General features: G+C 34.3%; 1 long non-coding RNA gene across 4 annotated transcripts; it reads left to right on the plus strand.

The window, feature by feature from the left end:
* The first annotated feature begins 293 nt into the window (after nucleotides 1–293).
* On the plus strand, nucleotides 294–6328 carry LOC143880484 (uncharacterized). 4 transcript variants are annotated; one of them, XR_013251718.1, is made up of 5 exons: nucleotides 294–602; nucleotides 3548–3610; nucleotides 5305–5583; nucleotides 5890–5985; nucleotides 6127–6328. It is a non-coding gene; the product is annotated as an uncharacterized LOC143880484 (long non-coding RNA). The 4 variants fall into 4 exon arrangements; XR_013251719.1 differs by having other exon boundaries at nucleotides 6134–6328; XR_013251717.1 differs by having other exon boundaries at nucleotides 296–602; nucleotides 5890–6328.
* The last annotated feature ends 894 nt before the right edge of the window (nucleotides 6329–7222 follow it).

A 7222-nucleotide genomic window follows, 5' to 3' on the forward strand; every position in this document is an offset into this window, starting at 1 on the left:
ACACCCATGCATATCATGGGGGGGTGGAGCTCACCATTGTACACCATTTTTTGATAGGGAGGATCTCACCATTTCACGCAAGCCCATCCATTGAGTGGGCCACCATTTTACCTCATGTTTTAAGAGGGTGGGTCCCACAGTCTCCACCCAAGCCCATGTACAAGGTAAATCCTTACTATTCTAAAAGCCTATACCTTGAAATTTCGTCAACCAACTTTCCCCCAAATGCCATGTATGTCCCACTTTATATTTTCGTTAAACTTACTCCCGTGTCCTCTTTCTTTCTGGCTTTTACGACATTTTCGCTAATGCTTTGCCCTCGAGAATAAGTCCAAAAACCCAAGCACATGTCGCTCATTTTTAATGCGTTGCTCTCCACTTGGCTACATGTATCTTCCAATCCCGCCAAGTGTCTGCTATTTCAAAGCGTTTTGGGCGGCTGCTTTCCTTCTTTGGGAATCATCCCGTTTCACCGCGAGGGTTTTTCTGGTTAAAAAGCTCATATCCCCCTCCCGTTTTCTCTTCTCTAACGGGTCCCGCGATTTTTACAGTCATCTTCCACTCTCAGTTCTCCCCCCTCACAGGTTGGGCGATTTATCCAGGTGCTCTCTCTCTCTCTCTCAATATCTCTCTCTTACTTTCTCTCAATCTCTCTCTCTCAATCTTTCTGTCTTTCTCAATCTCTTATCTTTTTCTCTCTTTTTTTCTGTGATTATATATTATTGTAGGTGTGTTGGTTATTTAAATCCAGTTTCAGGATTTTCAAAATCCGTTTCCGAATTACCTTTGAGCTTATTTTCATTTCAAGTGATCCCATATTTCATTGCTCTTTCACTTAATTAAATTTAAGATGCTCATTTTCATGTTGTCATTACTCTCGAGAAATATTGTTTGTTTGTTTTTCTTATTAGTCTTGTTTTGTTTTATTTTCTCTCTTTTTTTCATTTTCAAAGTTTTACCATGCTCATGGTTTGTCCCTTTTAAAACATGTTAGGCTTATTGTTTTTAGATAGTTAAAACTTTAGTCATGCTTTCCTCCTCCACACCAACTGTTTGAGGAAATGCTACATGCACAATACTTATTAAAATCAAAAAGGAAAAACTTCCATTCTTATTTTTTTGGACACAAACTGTTTGAGGAAATGCCTCATGCACAGTACTTATTACAATGAAAAGGGGAAGACTTACATTCTCATTTTTGTAATTTGTATATGCTTTGAATTAATTCAACATCGAACTTTTAAGGCATCTTTGATTTTTTTTATTCCTACCTGATGCTTGTTGTCAATGTTGAAATTACTGTTTTTGCTTCTCTTAATGGTAATATATTATTTTTTGTCATCTGATTGGATACTGGAAGTCCATTGCATAAGCAGGTACATACAGTGACAAAAAAATTTATTACTTCGATGGGAGTTTCATACCACAGAATTGTTGTTCTAATAAACATTTATCTTATGGTATATGGGATATTCGGCTATCAAGTATGGTTTCTCGTTTCTTGGGTATAGATTGTTGACTCTCCTCATGTATTGGTATGAGCTTATTTTTTTCCTATTCCCTTTCCTTTTACATTTGGTTTTATGGGTTTTTGTTACTTCTTTTTATTGCTGATTTTGTTATGTTTGGCTCTTATCAATTTAATTTTTTTTTACCTCCGTCTCCCTAGACAGGTTGCTATTAAGATGATGTGGGTTGGGTTTTCGGGCTTCCCTTACTAAGTTTATTTCTCTTACGGGAATTTTCTGGCGGTCGGTGTTTTTTCTTCTCTTCATCTGAATTTTCTTTTTATGTTGGGTTTCAGATTTGCTGTGGAGGGATTTTCGCTTGAGCTTTTTATTAGACTTTAATTTTAGTGATATACTTCTACTGCTAGAAAAGGGATTTTTTCTTTATCTATCTCGAAGGCTATGGCAGAAACACGATGGCAAAACTGAGTTCTCAACGGCGTTGCTTTCGGATTTTGTTATCTTCTTTTATTGTGCTCAAAATAAGAAAATGGGGTAAAGGACGGTATTGATTTGATATTCCGATTTCCGTGAAGATTTTCATTTTCTGTGAGCTCCATTCTTTTTCTTGTCATTTTGCTTCTAAGGCAATAGCCATCTTTATATATTTAATATAATTTTTTTTTTTTTTACTTTGCTTTGATACTTGTTAATTTCTCTTTTTCGTGAATTCTTTTCCTTTCTTTCATTTTTCCCTATTAAAGCGAGCTTTTCTTAGGCTTTATACTATTGTTTTTGTTTTATTTTTTCCTTGAATATCTGGCGTGACTTTGTTTTTGGGGTATTTTCCAATATCTTTTCTCTTTATATGTGGCCCATCTTTTGGGTTTGCCATTACATGTGAATTTTTAATATCAAGAAGTTTTGAACCCAGGACCTTTGCTGCCAAGCCTGCCATGTACGCATATGCCATATTCAACTCAGGCCATTTAGCTTTGAAACCCACTGCAGCGGTGTTAGGTGTAAAATTGGTATATCCGGTACCGACCCTCAAAACCATTCTCCACTACATCATAAACTCTTGGGCATGAACCATGAGGCACTACTCCTATCGATTTTTAAATTTTAATTTTTCAATTGAGCTATGAATTTTATACTATTTTACTTCATTTGTCCCGAATTGAAATGCTTCTCTCTTTCTCGCTCATATGTCTCTAAAAGCTGGTGTCGGTAGACTTGAATTGGCCGATTCTTGATTCAACTTTGTAACTTATCTATCATTTAGTTACATGGTTTTTTTTTTTTTTTTGTGTGGCAGAAGAACAATTTTGGTAGAATTCTTTTCAATCTTTTCCTTTACCGGCGTGGTTCAATTTGTATTCTGAGAAACCCTTGATATCCCTTCAAATAAGCCATAACCAATTAACCATATCATTTCCCTCTAAATCATTGAAAGGAAAAAAAATTTACACAAAATTCGGCAAATAGAATTCAGAAGAGAGTTCTTATATGTTTTATGAGTACTGACTTTACCTTATCTAAATGGGAAAGAAAATTTTGAACCCTTTGTTTTGGTATGTCTTTATTTGTCTTGGAGACTACATTTTCTAACAGATTATCTACTAATACACACACAGGCATGCTCAGATAGTAGTTGAATGTGACGAGATGTGCAACTGCTTGAATGTTTAAAACAGTTCCTTGTATGAACTCCATGCAATAGAAGTTTCTTTTAGATTGCAATTACAATCACATTGACTACTGGACGTTAGTTTCACAAACATCTTTGTTTATGTGCAAATTGTTCAATTATTATTGGATTAGCTAACAAACATCCACATAGTGGTCTGTTTGAAATTTTCATGTTGTTACTATAATTTTAATATATTTTCTGCTATGAAAAAATAAAATAATGTTACATAAATATGCTATTGCTCTATTCCCTATGCCAATTTTCCTGTTCATTTGATTCATTTCCTTCTCATGGAAAAAACCCACCATTCTCTGTTTTCTTATTTCTTTCAAATATTTTAATAGTAAATTTATGATTTAGATTTGTTCACTTTACTCGAAATATTGATTTTTCTATTTTATTGTAGGTGTTCTTTTTTAAATTGACTTGATGGGACTTGACGGAGATAGGTGTCTGCTTTTTTTTCCTGGTAATATATGCTCTTAATGGATTTTATTAGCAGTTCTGATCAATATTTGTTCGGTTTAAATTAAATGTATAATTCAGTTTTCTTAACCAGATAATTAGGTTTGGTGTAGGCTTGACTGATCATGTTGATTATCAAAGGACACACTTGCCTCTCTGAAATCGGTCTACTGACATTTATATTCCTTTAAAACGTCATGAATAATAATACCAACATCTTATTTTAATCATTCAAGTAAAATTTTGATCTATTATAATTTTGCCTCTAAATATTAAGATAAAGTGTATTTTTTAGATTTCTTTATCTAAATCAAGAGAATGTGTTTTAAACAACCAAGCATGATCTTATGTTTGTTCCCTTTTTGTTAATTAAAGAGGGTACTCTATTTAGATTGTTTAGATTTTCTTCTTGGTTATTGTTGTGGTGTCAATAACAACAATAGATCAAAAAGAAGATATCATCAGACTTGGTTATTATTTTCGTATCATCAGAACCTTCTTGGTTATTGATTTGACTTTGACGATGCCCGAAAGATTTAAGGTGTTTGATGTTTTTTTGTTTATTTTCGTATCATCAGAACCTTGTAGATATCTTCTTTATGCATAAGATGCATGTACATCTCACATCCAAAAGCTTGAAAGTTATGGTGCCTACCATATTCTTCAAGAAAAAATACTGGCAACAAAAGTATGATTTGCTGAAGTTGTTTGATGATGTAGGCAATTTATCTAGCAGGCATTCCAACAGATGGGCCTCATACTGAAAATCGCTTCCAACTACTACGCTAATCCTCCTCAATTACAAGAGGAAGCAGAGCACTTCGACGGTTGATCTGCTTTGGGTTTAGTCGGTTTTGGAAATAGGAAATTGATTTGGTGACTTCTTTTGCGATTTTCAGCGGTAATGGATGATATATATATATATATATATATATATGAGGAATATTGCCGCTTCTGGGCTTGATACAAGAAATATCTCATCTTTGTTGGATGCCTATTTTTATTTCTAGAATCTTTCATTTCTTTTTCCTTTTTTCCCCTCCTAGAGTATCCTTCTTGAAATAAAAAAGTTCCGGGTAGGTCCTGAAGGTGCTGAGATTTTTTACTTACACTTTATTTTGAAGAGCATTTCCATGGAGCATTGAGGAGAACCCGGATTTTGGTACATGACTAAGGTTCCCTTCCTCTGCCTAAACATTATTCTATAATTTGTTAAACATTTCTTGGATGAAACTTCATGAAAAAAATTCTGACAAAAAGGTTTAAATGCAAATTGCTTTAATTTACACATGTTAGGTTTTGTTTCGTTTAATGATGATGTATTGAATAGAACTGTACTGTTGAGCTAAATTTTACTGTTGTGTTGTTTCCATCATTGGTACACTTAATTTCCATTAGATTCCGGGTAGAAAATTTTCTGTTTCCGAGCTTCTTTGTGCACCAGTTCAGAATGGACATTCTTTTGCAAGTTTCCCACTAATTATTATTTTCATTTTTTTATTGGCTATATTGAAGATGATGCATTAGAAAAATTGAGCCATTTTCGATCCGGACTTGAGATGAAAGCTACCAGAGTCGTGATCTTGAAAAAGCATTTTAATGTTTTAATTTTAGAACGATTTATATATTACAGTTTTGAGTATTATTTTGGCTGGGAATATCTGCTTGCTGATAGTTTTACCCATATCATATTTGTAGGCATTCCAGCAAGTAGCAAAGCATCTATATAATGTAAATGTCCAACCATCAACTTTGCTACCCAACCCAATTGGCATCTTTATGCTGCATTTGCATGTAATTTTCACAAGATTCCTGTCATTGCCAAGACCATGAAACTCTTTGAACAAAGCCGGATGGATGACTTTACTTGTTCCTACTTTCTAGAGCTCTTGAAGAACTACAACTGCTTGTTTGTGGATATTCATCATGGGTTATTGAGACAACTTGCTTGAAGCTGGTTTGAAATTTGGAAAGCAGGTTGTGTGTGCTTTTTGATTAATTTATGAGAACTAATAATAGTCGCTATGTGCAGGATAAGTTCTTCTAGCCGAGTGTGTACAACAAATTGCAATTTGTTTTTTTAGCAGTTTGGCTTAATATGTATTTCTTGGATCTCATGTTTTATTAGACTAATGGCTATGTAAAAATATATGTGATGTACCCAGATGATTATGAGCAGTACATTGGTTTGTTTCTTTAGCAGTTTGACTTAAATAGATATTTCTTGTTTCTCATGTTTTGCATGTACAAATAGTATATCTCACATTTTAAGCTTCTACGCAGACTAACGGAAGAATTGCGTTACTCTTTGGTGGTGGTGTCATTCCAGTTCTCTGTTGTAGTGAAAGTGCTTGTGATCCGTTTTGATGTCCCAACATGGTACCTACTATATGATTAGAGACAAAAACTATTGATGATTATAAGTTTCTATTGGAATCACGGATATGAATTAATAATTGTATGCTCTCTTTATTAGTGTCCTCTAATATGGGCCTCTAATATGGATTATGACTTTTTAAGGTCACAGAGATTGCTGGAGGACCGTGCAATTGGAACTGAGAACAACAAGATTGCATTGCACTTTGACAAGGTTTTATAGCCTAATTTGTGATTGTTGCAACCACATCTTATAAATGTAGTCATCACCTAAAATGTTTACATACCTACCCGTGGGGGAAGATGGAAGCTTTTAGTTGTAAAATAAACATTTATTTTGTTGTTATATGTTGTTAACATACTGTAGTTCCACGTGCAACGCACGTGCACTTTTACTAGTTATATATAAATCCTAATGAAGGAGACATACTAGAGACGGTCTGACTAGAAACCTATCATATGAAGAAGACAGCCAAGGAAATAAAGAAATGAAGGATGGAACGTATGCATGGTGGAAGGTGGGTGTTGTGGCGGTGCTTCTCGGGTTCCTCCTTCCTCCAAAAAAATGATTTTCCATTACCGATCACCGAGATGATGATTGATAACACTAGGGGGGTTTCTAAGTTTCCAAACATATGTAAATATTTTTCATGCTCTTCTTCGTCATAGAAAAGAAGAAAGATTAGGGGCTGTTTAGATACGTGGACTTTAGAATCCAGGTTTTAATTTGAAAGCAGTGTGAAATTAATTATCTGTACAATCCATTATCTTTACAAAGGTCATTAATGCAGGTAGATAACCTTTGTATAGATTTTTCAAATAGGGTAAAAATGATTTACTGGCAATTTGGGATTAAAAAATATTTAGAGGATTTGCAAAAGATGTCTTCTACTTTGCTTTATTTGCAAAACTAGTGGAACTTTTATTTCAAATTTAAAAGAAAGTGCGAGATTCAAAGTTGAATAATTTTTAAGAGCAAAAGAAATGAGAAATAGAAAGGATGGAAAAAAAAAACCAAAAAAGTACATCATATGAATGGTAATGCATTAATAGTGTTTGGATCAAATATCAAGGGCTGTGCTCTGACAAATGGAGGTGCAACTCAGGTAAGGTTGAAGCGAACCCGAAACTCTAAACCGTCAACCTGAACCCGTCCGGACTATCAACTTGATGAAGGCTAACCCGAGCCAACTCGAAAAATTAATATCTCAACCCGAACCCCGAATCCAACCCAATTTCC

The sequence above is a fragment of the Tasmannia lanceolata genome, unplaced genomic scaffold (genome assembly GCF_043159265.1).
Source record: "Tasmannia lanceolata isolate RefF3 unplaced genomic scaffold, GAP_Taslan_0.1 ptg000006l, whole genome shotgun sequence".
NCBI classification, from domain to species: domain Eukaryota; kingdom Viridiplantae; phylum Streptophyta; class Magnoliopsida; order Canellales; family Winteraceae; genus Tasmannia; species Tasmannia lanceolata.